General features: G+C 44.4%; 1 protein-coding gene across 6 annotated transcripts in view; it reads left to right on the plus strand.

Annotated features, from left to right (window-relative positions):
* ZMYND11 (zinc finger, MYND-type containing 11) overlaps positions 1-14,060 on the plus strand; it is a 133,216-nt gene that overhangs the window by 44,788 nt on the left and 74,368 nt on the right. Inside the window, exon 1 of one of the 6 annotated variants that reach the window (XM_015418831.1) lies at positions 2,129-2,184. The exons of the other annotated variants lie outside the window; for them this stretch is intronic. The gene's annotated coding sequence lies outside the window, so the exon portion shown is untranslated. Of the gene's footprint in view, positions 1-2,128; positions 2,185-14,060 lie in introns of those variants that run through there. 6 annotated transcript variants of the gene reach the window in all.

Genomic DNA, 14,060 nt, shown 5'->3' on the forward strand with positions numbered 1-14,060 from the left:
AAGGAAGGATTTCACTCACAGGAGGGACAAAAGCTGGTGGGTCCTGCCCCGCTTGTCAGGCTCATTCAGAAGAAGAAAAAGAGGAGGAGGAGATTGGATTTATACCCCACCCTTCATTCAGAGTCTCAGAGCAGCTTCCGGTCTCCTTTCCTTGCCCTTCCCCACCCCACAACAGGTACGTGGAACTGAGAGAGCTCTTTCAAGGACCACTCTTGAGAGAACAGCTCTGAAAGAACTTGGGACTGACCCAAGGTCACACCAGTAGCTGCATGTGGAGGAGTGGGGAATCAAACCCAGTTCTCCCAGATTAGAGTGTGCGCTCCTAACCACTACACCAAACTGGCTCTGCTCATAGGCTGGAGCCCAAAGTAGCGAGCAAGTGCAGGGTGTTACGTAGTATCCAGCGAGTAACTGCGAAGGCCCAGGTTCAGATCCCCACTCTGTTGTGAAATTAATTAGGTGACCCTGGGCCAGTTGCTGTCAACCTACTTGACAGAGTGGCTGTAAAAACCGAGGTGAGCAACATGTATGCCAGCCTGAGCTTCTTAGAGGAGGGTTGGGCTAAGAATGAGAAACAGAGAAATCTGTATTCAAACACTGCCGTCGTCTGATGGCTGGCTCATTTTGTCAATCATATAATCTACTTGCAGTGACAGCTTCTGATGTATGTTTTGGCTTGAGCCCCAGCCTCTGTTTGGCTGCGTGAGCTGCGTTCTTGGCGTTTTGTTGCTGTTGCTTCTTCTAATTTGTGGTTGTAATGGTATAACTTACAAAGCCAAATTAATTGAACACTTGCAAACAAAAGGCGGCAGGACATTTTAAAACACCAAACGTGTATACCTAATGTTTAAGGTCCCTCTTGCCTGTTACGTTTTCGTTCCTTGCTGTGAAACTGCCTTCTGTGTTGTCTCAGGAGTTTCTCCATAATTCACTCCAAATAGAGCTGTCTACAAAAGAAATGGGAAGATGAGATGATGGCCATTTCAGTTGTGTTCCAAACAATAAAGAGCCAGTCCATGAAGTGCATGAATTCATGGATAAAAGAATTATTTTTTCCACTGTAAAAATGTCTCCTATTACCTTAAACTTGTTTTATTATAGATACCTTGCCATAAACTGCCAATAAAATGTTGCATAATGCAGAGGCAAGCAGTTTCACTTTGGCTGTTGGCCAGATATTAGCAGCAGATGAATAATTTTTTTTCCAGTTTGGAGCTTTAAGCTGTTTTAGTTACTGCTTTTTCTTAAATGAAAAGCTCTGTTTATTGTTTGTCTTCCAATATTAGCAATAATTGCAAACAATGGAGAAAACATTAAGGCTTTGCTAGTAATTTGGGCTTGTGTGTCTTCATTTTTCAGTTATTCGGTAAGAGGGGCTCAACCACAATGTTTAGGTGTTACAGTGTTAGTATTTGTTTTATCAGCTTGAACAAAAAGGAATATTGCAAATTGCTGGTGAAGATCAATCCCATCGTATACATATATTTGGAATGTTAGCATTTTGGTGTATCAGTATATTCACCTTGAAGACAACAATGGCCAATTTTATAAAGGGTTGTTATAGGTATTCGGAATGAACAGGTTAATGAAAGCTAATAATTATAGTTTAGAATTTTGTAGGGGCTCCTGCTGAGTGAGAAATCTTCTGTTGGAGGAAGGAGTTGTTGCACTGAAGGAAAAAGTCATTCTTCCAACCCAAGATTCCTCACAGAGGAAGAGAGCCAGTGGATCCAACCCACTCACTGACAAATGCATAGATGCAGGTTAGGAGGCCTAATAACATATAAGAGCACAAACACATAGCAGTTCGAGGACCAGGCAACTTGCACTGAGATATTCAGGGTGAGTAGTGGTTTGCATTGTCCGATTTTGTAAACAAAACTTTGGTTTCTCCATTAGCCTCTTGCAATCAGGTGTCATGGGGAAAGAAGCTTCCTAGCAGTCGTACTGCTCACCAGGTCTCAAAGCAGTTTCAGCTGTCATCAAGATGCTCCTTAGATTCGCCTGCTTACCTGCGCCTTATGCAAGGAGAACACCATGCCCGCTCCTCAGAACTCTGTGTTGATGCATATATGTCATGCAACAGATTTGCATTTCATCTTTCTGCAGGGTTGGTGGGTCTACAGCCAGATTGCAATGTTACATCCTTAGCTGAGATTCTCAACACCCGTGATCTCACAACAAGTAAGCCTATCAATTCATTATTGTCTTTTCGGTCATAGACAGAAGCAAGTAACATCTTTGCCATACACAAATACATACATATTCCTTCCCTTTTTTATGAATTGTATTTGTATTACATCACAGTTTGGAGTTCCTTATGGAACCGAGAAATACGGAGTTTGGCTGTTTTTACAGACCTATCAAGTAGGAAACCCTCAGCTTCATGTACAAATTCGACCCTTACATGGTAACTTAAGAAGGTAAAGCTGTTCAGTCTCCATTTGAACATTGTGGTTGTATTGAAATATGCAGGCGAAACAATGTTCAGTGGTTATTTGGTAGGGAGAGATAATGTTTGTAAAGTCCTCTGTTGAACCGCATGCTGTCAGGAAATTGCTGCTGCTGTTCTTCAAATGTTATTTCCTGTCCTTTAGCACCCATTTCTTTAAAGTTTAAAAAAAAGAAACATGGGGAAAAAACACACCCCACAATAGTTTGATAAAAAGTGTACTTACTCCGGCTTCTATACTTTCATTATTTAGAAAAATAAACACAACAAAGAACATTGCTAGTGACACCCATTCAGGCATTGTAATAATAGAACACACCATCTATAGCAGATTTATGCAGTTGTATTTTTCCAGATATTGCGCTTCTCCATCTCGCAGCGACATCTTGCCCAACCAACATCTTGTATCGATTTATTTCCATTTTGCAAGTAGACATTTTACATGACCAGCTACATTATCTTTTTGGCCAGGTAGTTTAAGAAGAGCAGAACTGTATTTATTCTTTATGGAGGCTAGATAGTCAACTGCTGTCAGATTTTAAATCAACATTTTAAATAGACTCACAATCAAATACATTTTTGCTGGTGTGTTCTAAGACAGTGGTTCTCAAGCTTTAACACTTTTGAGTGCCCTCCTGCTTTGCTGGTAGTCACCACAGGCTGGACAGCCCCTTTTCAAAGTGCACACAGTAAACTGCACATGCCCCATCCTCAGAACAATGCAGTGAATTCCTGATCAGCTACGCTTTGAAAGCAACCTTAAGAAAAAAATTGTAGAACCTGCAAGGTCAAGTCTCAGACGATAGCTGCTACAGGGCCATAACTCACAAGGCTCTGACCCAAATTCCAATCAGTTTCATTCCAATTGGAAGGAACTTCACACCTGAGACTGCAAGAAACTTCCCTATTAGTTATTAATTCCTAGCCAGGAGCCAGCTTAACATGGGAAAGAACCGGGAAGAACTTTCACAGTCCCTCCCTCCCTCCTGAAATGCTTTGTATTGGGAAACTGTCTAGCTCAGTTTTACACCAGAAGGAACTAGTAACTGGCTAATAAGCTGGAAGCCAGGTGACTCTGCGTCAACTCTATAACCTGCTGGCCTTCCCCTTCCTTTGAGACAGAGAGTCCTTGCTCTGATTCCTAACAAACTCTGAGAGGTCTCCCATTTTCACATTAGCTGAATGTCACAAGAAGGGCTTGGCCTCCATCATTACAAAGGACTTGTGGACCCCGTTACTCAGGCAATTCCAAGAAGTGCCCCACACTTTCTTAATAATATACACACACTTATGTATGTGTATAAATAATTGAGGATATGCCTCATGGCACAGAAAGGTCCTTGGTTTTGCCTGCCAGATCCTGAATTGCTGGGTTTGAGATTTTTTCCTGTACTATAGATCTCCTTGGGGGTGGAAAGGCAGAATGAAAAAGCCCAATCTCTTCAGATCTTGAAAACTAAGCGGGCCCAGTACTTGGATGGGAGACTACCGAGGAAGACTGCAGAGGAAGGTGATGGCAAACCACCTCTGTTTCTCAGTTGCTTTGAAAGCCCCTTGCTAGGGTCACCAGGGCTATTTTTGGGCATGAATGCACAGGAACGGAGTTCCGGCTGGCTCCCAAGTTGGCCACGCCCAGCAGGAACTCATTAGCATAATAGGTCACACCCAACAGCAGAAACTCATTAGTATTGGCTACAATTAGGGGTGTGTGACCTAACATGCAAAAAGCCCTGGGTTTTGACAACAAAGATAAAGAGAATAAGAAGCAAAAGGTAGGTGTGGCTGGATGACCACGCTTCTGGTAACATGGGGGTGTGGCCTAATATGCGAATGAGCTGTGCTGTCAGGGTGTGGCCTAATATGCTAATGAGTTCTTGCTGTTGGGTATGGCCTATTATGCTAATGAGTTCCTGCTGGGCTTTTTAAAAAGCCCTGAGGGTCACCATAAGTCAGTAGCAATTTGATGGCAGGTACTACAGATGTCTTTGAAAGTTAAAACAGAAGGACTATAACCACAGATTTACCTAGCCCAACAAGTCAAGGTTTATGGTTTTGGGTGAAGTAAACAGATTGGAGCTGGGTAGCTTGACCCAGCTTGCTTCTAAATATCTCATTGGTGCCAAATGCTTGTGGTACTTCACTTGGTAGTCTTTAGGACAGGGTACATGGCCCATGGCCCATGGCCCCATCCTCTCCCAACAAGCTTCTCTGCCCTAGAAGAGTCCAAGGCAGTACTTTACCCTAGTGCAGAACATCAACGCCAGATCCTGTGCTTCCCTGCGACTGTTCAGCACAACTTAGGGTCAGCTTTTCGGATCCTATGTCTGCAGATATTACTGGTTACGTTTTAATTACTGAGATATGAAATGATGCAGCAATATTTTATCTAATCCTTTTAAGAATTTAAGGATGCAGGGGAAGCGAATGGAGGGCTATGATGCAATTGGTGACAGCAGCTGCAGCTGGATTAAACCCGGAGTGCATAAACACAGTATTCTGGACAGCTGTCTGTTGCAACTTAAACCCGTGTTCAGTAATGTTCCTACTGAGTGAGTAAAGTCAGGTTCCACTATATTTTAGGGGCCAGCTCTGTTTTTCCCCATCATTGTTCCATTTCAGGATATTGGAGAAAGAGCAGAACATGTCCACTGCCTGGCCTAGATATGCTAATGATATAGCATTGAGTCCAGTGGCACCTTTAAGACCAACAAAGTTTTATTCAAGATATAAGCTTTCAAGCACACGAAAGCTTATCCCTGGATTAAAACTTTGTTGGTCTTAAAGGTGCCGTGCCACTGGACTCAAACTTTGTCCCGCTGACTCAGACCAACACGGCTACCCACCTGAATCTATAACTAAAATATGCATATTAATTGCAGCCTATGCCTTGGGATAAGTTTCCAGCGCAATGTTAGTGCTAAAAGTATATCTGCATCTGTACTGGACTCATCCATTTTAAAACATTTTGCTTTAGAGGAAACATTTGTTGAAGAATCCATCCATTTACTGGAAAACGGGGTTAGAGTTATCATACTAGTGTTGGGAAGACCAGGATTAAAATTTCCACTCAGCTGTGAAGCTCACTGGGTGACCTTGGGCCAATCGTACCGTCTCAGCCTAGCCATCCTCATAGGGATGTTGTGAGGATAAATAGGACAACAAGAGTCCTTTTCTTTGTCACCCTTGAGGTCCTTAAAGGAAAGCTGGGATAAAAATCAAATCGATGCATTCGATTCCATGGAGGCTACAGGCTCTTAGAATTAACAGGTTTTCATTGACGGGGCCATGAAGAGTCTTCTGTAGAAATGCAAAGCAGAAGATTAACATAAAAATGGGGGGGGGGGAATCAGCCACACAAGTTGAACCAGAGAAGAAGAAGTGATTGCACTGGGAAAGGAACTGCAATACACAGAAAAGTAGAAGTGAAATCTTTTGCAATATATGCCAGAAATGTATTGAGCAACAGGGTATAATTTAGATAAAAAACAAACAAAAGTAACCAGGAGATTGTTAACAAAAGTGAACAAAAGGCAAGTTGTAACATATTTAATCTTTTGGTGCTGAGAAAACATAACAGTTTGGGGGGAATTGGGTTTTCTTTGTTACCGTTCAGCAATGGCAAATTAGTGACGCATATTTAAGATGTGGCAAGTGGTGTTACTCCATTCCAATTCTGTTAGTTGGGCTTTAATTGGCATACGACATCCCAAATGCCATTTTGAGTCTGTGGAATAATCAACATCTGTTGAAGAGTATACCTGATAAGGGGCTTATTAATGTGAACAAGAAAAGCAGCAAATTACTGTGGCAAATACAATACTGAAAGTGTAAGGGCATTCAGATGATCAGTTTTTTTGACGATAGTGTCCTTAATTTAAGAACCATACATGAAAAGATACAAGAAAGCAAAGGAGAAAGTATTACATTTCTTTTACTTAAAATTCACATAACAGAAGCAACTCCGAATGGATGAATGTATACATTGATGTAATGTCAGACTGATCAGGTGATAGTCATGTGCATAATTCCTTTTCCGTTTCCTTCTCACCCATACTTTCTGTGTGAGAGCTCCGTCTGTTTGTTTGTTTGTTTGTTTGTTTATTTATTTATACTTTCGATTTCTTATACCGCTCTAATCCCGAAGGTTCTTTGAGCGGTTTACATTGCAAATTACCAATTCTAACTAGGGCCACATAGTATTGGGGGGAGGTGAATACCTAACAGGCACCCTACCTGTTCTTTGTCGATCTCCCAGCAGATCTCCTCTCCTTTGATTCTGCCCTGTAGGTGTCTTTTTTGTTGTTGTTGTTGTTGTTTGGCTTGGCTCCGCAGCGACTCCTTCTGGGCAGTTCTGTTGCTCCACGACTGTGCGACGGCCCCCTTTCCTCGGCCTCTGTCCTGATAGGCTCCGGCCGAGCTGTGCCGTCGCTTCGTTATGTCTCCGGGCCAGTCCCCGCCTTGGAGCACTCGCTGCTCGATGTTAGATACGCCGCCATTCTTTGCTGAATCGCCAGATCGCCCCGTCGCCGACACCATTACTCCTCTCCATCGCCATGGCTCAGTAGTAGAGCATCTGCTTTGCGTGCAGGAGTTCCCACGTTCAATCCCTGGCATCTCCAGTTAAAGGATCTGGCAGTAGGTGATGTGAAACCTCTGCCTGAGAGCCTGGAGAGCTGCTGCCAGTCTGAGTAGACAATAGTGACCTTGATGAACCAGTGATCTGATTCAGTATAAGGAAGCTTCATGTGCTTATGTCCATTCAGAAGTGGGCAACCTATGGCCAGAGGTATAGGGGCACATCCAGCCTGTGGAAGCTTTTAATTTGATGAGAGCATCCACCCTACTGGTCAGCAGCTTTGGCTTGTGTGTGTGTGTGTGTGCGCGCAAAGTGCTGTCGCAGCCGACTTATGGCGACCCCATAGGTTTTCAAGGCAAGAGACGAACAGTGGTGTTTTGCTATTGCCTCCCACTGCATAGCAGCCCTGGAATTCCTTGGTGGTCTCCCATCCAAATACTAAGAAGGGCCGACCCTGCTTAGCTTCCGAGATTTGACTAGCCTGGGCTATCCAAGCCAGGGCCTTTGGCTAGTGGCCTTCTGAAAAACTTCTGAAAAAGTGTTAAACAGTTCAAGGGCTGACTGGTGTTAAGAGCAACAAAAGGAAACATCTGGGTCTGTACCTGATTCTGAAAGTTCTGAACAGGATGACGATTCATCCCCTTTCCATTGCTGGAAATTTATTTATTTATTTTATTTATATTCTAATTTATATCCCACCCTACCCCGCCAGAGCGGGCTCAGGGCAGGATGACCTGGTGTTGGATTTGGGGCCCTCAAAAGAGGCAGGTACCCATATGTGACCCTCAGGCTGAAAAATTTGTCCACCCCCTGTTGTGGATTATATTTGTCTGGCTTAACTAATATAAGAAAGGCATGTATCGGCCCCAGTCACATGGGAGGTTTTGCCCCGCAAGATCGGGGGCGCATCAAATGGGCGTGATCACACTGCAACATCTGGGAAGCGGAGCGCACCTGTCCCCAGTCCGTCCTTTCCGGGCAAAACCACGCATCAAAAAAAACCCAACAACCCTAGAAAAGAGTACTACCTACCTGAAACTCCGCAGCAAGGGCGGCTGTGGGATCGCCGGTGCGCCCGTCTCCTGCAGCATTCGAGGCTCCCGGCCAAACTGTGCATGTGCACACATGCGCAGCCAGCTGCCTCACTCTCCGTTCCGTGGCTCCCCCCCCCCCGCCCGGCTCGGGGGATCTGTCTGATCCCGCCACCGCACCTCTATTTTGATGCGGCTCAGAAAAGCTGCGCTTTGGCCATGCCTTTCCCCCCCGTGTGACTGGGGCCATCTTTAGCCTTTTCTGTTTCTCTACAGATGCTTTTTAGAACACAAATAGCAACTATGCCATCATAACTTTCATTTTTAAGACATTTTTGTACTTGCCCTCAAGGTGTTAGAACAGTGCTAGAAAGATGGGTGCTTCGTATGTTTTTCAGTATGTGCAATGAGGACTGTGAGTACAAAATTAGGGAATGGTACCTAACATATTCAGGATGGATTCTATAGAAATCAATAGAGTAAAAAGAGTAAAGTCTGTGTACAGTGCAGTTACTGTAGGCACACACCCACAAACCACACTCCTTAGCTTCCTGGAGAGTTATGCTGATCTACCCAGGCAATACAGAATACTCCATCTGTTTCCCTTCAAAAAGGATATTACCTACCCTGCTTGCCCTTCCAACTTCCTCTTGATTGGATTTCATGAATTGCTCAAATCTTTCAACTCAGTGATTTAAAAATTTGCTTCCATGGGCCACAAGCCACCTAGGAGACCACAACAAAAGCGGTACAGAAAAATGTTCAGGATATTTTGAAGATTTGAAGGTGTTGAATGGTGGATTTGCTGGCCTTCAATCTTTGATCAGTTTAAGCTGTAAATTACTATGTAAACTGAGGTGGAGATTTTAATTGTTGGGGAAGAGAGTTAAGTACCCTTCTGTTGTGCCTCTTCTTCTGTTAGACCACTGATCCACCTAGTTCTGCCCTGACTAGTATTGGCTCTCTAGGATATCAGGAGAGCAGAGGCCGTGGCTCAATGGTAGAGCATCTGGTTTGCATGCAGAAGGTCCGCAGTTCAACCTCCAGCATCTCCAATTGAAAGACCTCTACCTGAGACCCAGGAGAGTTGCTGCCAGTCTGAGTAGACAATATTGACTTTGATGGACTAAAGGTCATCCCGTATAAGGCAGCTTCATGTATCAGTAGCTTCTAGCTATGAAATGTAGCAGGGTCTTTCTCAAAACTTGCTTCTCAGATCCATCAACTGAGGACATCAGGGTTGAAGCTGGGACTTCCTGCATGCAAAGCATGTGATCTACCACTGAAATTTGCTTATCCTCCAAGAAGCGTTATGTCCAATAAGTCTTCATTCCAAGCAGGTGTGCGTATGATTACAGCCTAAGGAATAGTCTGATTATGTCTTCTTGGGGACCATCTTTGGTCTGCTATTTGTGGAAGATTCCCGTATAAAGCCTTACATTAGCAATTTTATAAAGATTTACATGTCCGTTTCTCAAAAAAAGGGTCTACCTATGTTGAGATTCTGGTAATGAGTACATTTATTTATTATCTGTTAATCAGTTAACATGAAAATGATCAATTAAATTCTTCAGTTAGTTGACATTCTGAAATCATACTCCAGGCATATTTTGGGAGATGGAAATGTTCACATTTTGTCTCCAGCTAAATCCATATCACTTAGGGTTGCTGACTTCAGGTTAGGAAATTCCTGGAGATGTGGAGATGGAGGGTGGAGTTGGGGAGAGGAGGGAGCTCAGCAGGGATATGATGCTAGAAACCACCCAACAAGGCTGTTGTTTTTTCTAGGGAAACTGATCTCTATAGGCTGGAGATCAGTTATAATTCTGGGAGAACTCCAGGCCCACCTTGAGATTGGTAACCCTAGTATGACTCCTATAAAGAAAACATTTGGGAAGGGTGGAGTAGCTCAAGCACCTGAGAGTTAATCACCATTGTTTATGGCAAACATGTATTTCCCCCCCTTCCCCAACACATAGTACAAGAATGGGTGTTTGAGATACAGCGATTGTTTTTCTGTTCACTTCCACTGGGAAGATGGCCTACATTAACAGCATGAGCCACCATGTGCAGATAATGAGAGAGAGGGAGGATCCTGGGGCTTTGGAAGTAGTAATTGTTCTCCTAGACAAACCTTCTGCACTCCCTCCGTCCTCCGACTGGCAGTGAATGCTGTCTTCTAGCAGCCTCTGCTATTTTATGGGCAACAGCTGTCCCTAATTTAAAAAACACCTCAAAACAGCACTGCTCAAAAAGTAGATAAAGACCAGCCTTACTGAAAGTCTCTGTCTTTTAGCTATCTTCTGTGGTTCTGTCCAAGGTGTCTGAGGGCTGGAGAACTGGATCATAACATTACAAGTACTTGCTAGGGAGAGAAAATAGTAAAGCTCAGTTCAAAAGCATAGCATGTCTGCACTTTTTCTCCTGTTGTACCACAAAAGAGTCTTGTGGGACAATGGAACACAAACCATAAATGCAGATCACACAAGAGTGGACGTGAACAAGACGTAGAAGCAGAGGTCAATTCGGGGGGAATCGCGGGGGATCGCAGTTCCCCCGGGTGAGGTACGGGGGCGGGGCACATGACGAAGCCCCGCCCCCTGCTTCTGGCCGCCCCGCTTCCGGCCCTCATTCAGCCAGGAGGAGGCAGGAGAAGAGGGAGGGTAAGTTGCTTCCTCCCTGCCTCTCCCCACCCCTGCCTGCCTGGGGCCAGGGAGGGCATTTGCGGGGCTTCCTTGCACTCCCGCCGGCCTTGCAGGTCCACCGCCGGGCCCCTCATGGGGCTCGGCAGTGGAGCTGCAAGGCCAGCGACGACGGCCGGGACCGTTGGGGGCGGGGTGTGTGGCCTTATGACACACTTCCGGTGATGTCAGGGGGTGTGGCCTTATGACACATTTCCGGTGATGTCAGGGGGTGTGGCATATGCTAATGAGTTATGCTAATGAGTTCTCCTAGCTCTTTTTCTACGTAAGTCACAGACTTGATAAATTTCAAAGCCCAAGCACTGTGTCTTTGAACTCAGTACACACTTGTAGCACTGGCTCCCACATACCTGCAATCCCATTTCATGCATACAATCTGATGAGTCGTGAAAGCAAAAAGTTCTGTGTCATTTCCAAAATAGGGAAGGACTATCATGGCCATGAGCATGTTGCCTACCTTCCCTCTGGTAAAATGTATGTATTCTTCTACCCTCCCCAATTTGTTCCACCTTGGTTAACTTCTGATAGAGGGAGGAGTTAGTATTATACAGTGGATGTTGAGTGACGGTTTTCTTGTAGTCTGATCTGGGTAAATTCCAGGGCAATCCTAAAACAGCCAGCATGGTGTGGTGGTTAAGAGTGGCAGACTCTAATGTGGAGAACCGAGTTTGGTTCCCCAGTCCTCCGCATGAAGCCTGGTGGGTGACCTTGGGCCAGTCACAGTTCTCTCAGAACACTCTCAGCCCTACCTACCTCACAAGGTGCCTGTTGTGGGGAGAGGAAAGGAAGGCAATTGTAAGCTGCTTTCAGACTCCTTAAAGTAGAGAAAAGTGAGGTATAAAAACTTCTAAGTAGAGTTAAATCCTTCTAATTCAATGAGCTTAAAAGGGTATGTCTGCTTAGAATCACACTGTTAGTCTCTCTGTCACTGACTCTGTAAAATGGGAATAATTGTCGCCTACCTTAAGGGATGGTTGTATAAGGATAAAGAAGATTGTGAACCAATGGCGCATAAATAAATACTATATAAATAAACAGTACAGGATAATTCTCAGCATTTGGAATTATCCTTATTTGAATCCGACTCAGGAAATTGGGGGCCACAGATGTACCATGACAGGATTGGGAATGGGGAAATGACAGCCTTTTGGAGCCATTTCAACATTCCACATGGTGGCTGATGTTTTTAATGTGTGAACTGTTCCTGTACTCATCACACAAACAGTATGACTTCCATCATGCCACCACAAACATCCAATCTGTTTTACTGAGAATACCTCCAGCCCCCAAATTAAAACCAGTCCCCCCATTTCTTCTTTCCTCCTTTCTACCCCCAGCCAATCTCAGCAACATTCCAAATTGGTTTAGTAAGTATTGGCAGAATTCCCCTTGGCTGTCTGCTGGTGAAAACTTGCCTGCGCAGAATCCAGTGTCTATGTGTGAGAGAAAGATTTTTGATCTTTTTTTGTAAGTAGGCTGCTATTTTTTTAAAGAGGACCTTTTTAATAGTTGAAGTAAGGAACATACTCCTGAAAAACCAGCCATTTTATTTCTTCATGTAAAGTCAGCCATTTTGTTTCACCCCTTTCTCCAGCTTAAGCCTGAGAACTTTTTTGCTTGATGAATACTGTAACATACTCAGCAGACTTAATGAAAATGATTGAAATCTGAAACTTGTTATGGATTTAGGTGTCCATACCAGGTTATGAACTGTTTGACCTTGGAAGAAAGAATCAGACTTAGCAGCTATGGTTGTTTTGCTGTTCTAATGAGCATGCACGGCAAACAGACAAACAAAAAAGAGCTGTTTGTTCCGTTGTGTATTTCAAGATCTTAGACCGAAGACATGAGAGAAAACCTTAACCTTTGGTGTTTTTCATGAGAGGAAACCTTGTATTTGCTGAGATTAAATACTAAAATGTTCATGTTCCATGGATATGCAAATTTCAGAAAGAATTGCCTCATACACTTTACGTTGTCTACGGGAAGCATGTTTGATGGGCCATATTCTGCTGCTGTTTCTTTGGCTATGTTGCCTCTTTAAGTCCATGGCAGGTTACTCTTTAGTAATTTAAATTCTGATGAGTACAGGGGTGCCATATTAGATTATCCCACTAAAGATGGGAGCAGAATACATGCCAGAGAGTTGGGCACCTTCTTGTAACTTGTGGGACAGTGGGGCTAGAAACCTTTATTTATTTATTTATCTATTTATTGAAATTATACCCCACCTTACCCCCCAACATGGGCTCAGGGCGGATCACAACATAAAATCAGCAAACAATAAGAACAATAAATAGGAACAGCAGATCAACCAAACCCATGCATTATGACATAATTACCCTAAGAAACTCATGTCCAGATAGTGTCCAGAAACAGTAGGGCACTGTGAGCAAAAAGTCAAAAACAGTGCTGTGAACAGGACAGGGGGGGGCAGAATAGGTTGAACACCTGCTGCCTCAATCGAAGGCCCGGTGGAACAGCTCCGTTTTACAAGCCCTGCAGAACTGTGCTCGGTCCCGCAGGGCCCTGATCTCAAGTGGGAGCATGTTCCACCGGGCCAGGGCGAGGGCTGACAAAGCCCTCACCCTGGTTGAGGCTAAGCGGACGTCCCTCGGGCCAGGGACCACCAGGAGATGTTGATCGGAGGAGTGCAGAGCTCTCCGGGGCTCATAGGGGGAGAGGGCGGTCAGCAGCCTTCAGCCATTCATTTACAAGGACTGTCGTTTAGAACGGCCTTGTCAGCTATATCAGAGCCTTCAGCTAACCGAGAAATCACAGATTTACTCTGGGAAATCACACCAATTCCCACTGTTTGGCTTGCACTAAAACACTAATAATTGTGTTCCTGTCTGGCAGACCTTAACCTGGAGATTTATTCCTACCCGACTGGATTTCTTTTTTACCTCAGTCTTAATAGCTGACGACTTGGCAGTGAGAACTTTCAAAAGTGCTGAAAGTGAGAAGCTGATTTTTGCCGAGTCAAGTCCTATCGGCGGCAGTATTCCAGTGTTCGGTGTCATAATTCTCCGTTGCTTTGCCATGACAAATGTGCGAGTCAGAGGTGGAACACAACACAAAGAGCAGCAGTAACTTTGCTCCGCTCTGCCGCTCCTCAAGCCTTCCAGCACTGAGGACCAAAGTGGCTGAGTAGATCCATGATAAGGATCTCTCTGGGTTGTTTTAAAAGCTAAAAGCCGACATAGGGGCCTTTGCATCAGATAGGGGCTGCAGCCGTAAAGGGGTTTTAAAATCCCTTTTCTCTTCTCTGCTTTTCCATTGCCCTTCACTCCCTTCCC

The sequence above is a fragment of the Gekko japonicus genome, unplaced genomic scaffold (genome assembly GCF_001447785.1).
Source record: "Gekko japonicus isolate JY-2015 unplaced genomic scaffold, Gekko_japonicus_V1.1 scaffold1480, whole genome shotgun sequence".
Taxonomy (NCBI): domain Eukaryota; kingdom Metazoa; phylum Chordata; class Lepidosauria; order Squamata; family Gekkonidae; genus Gekko; species Gekko japonicus.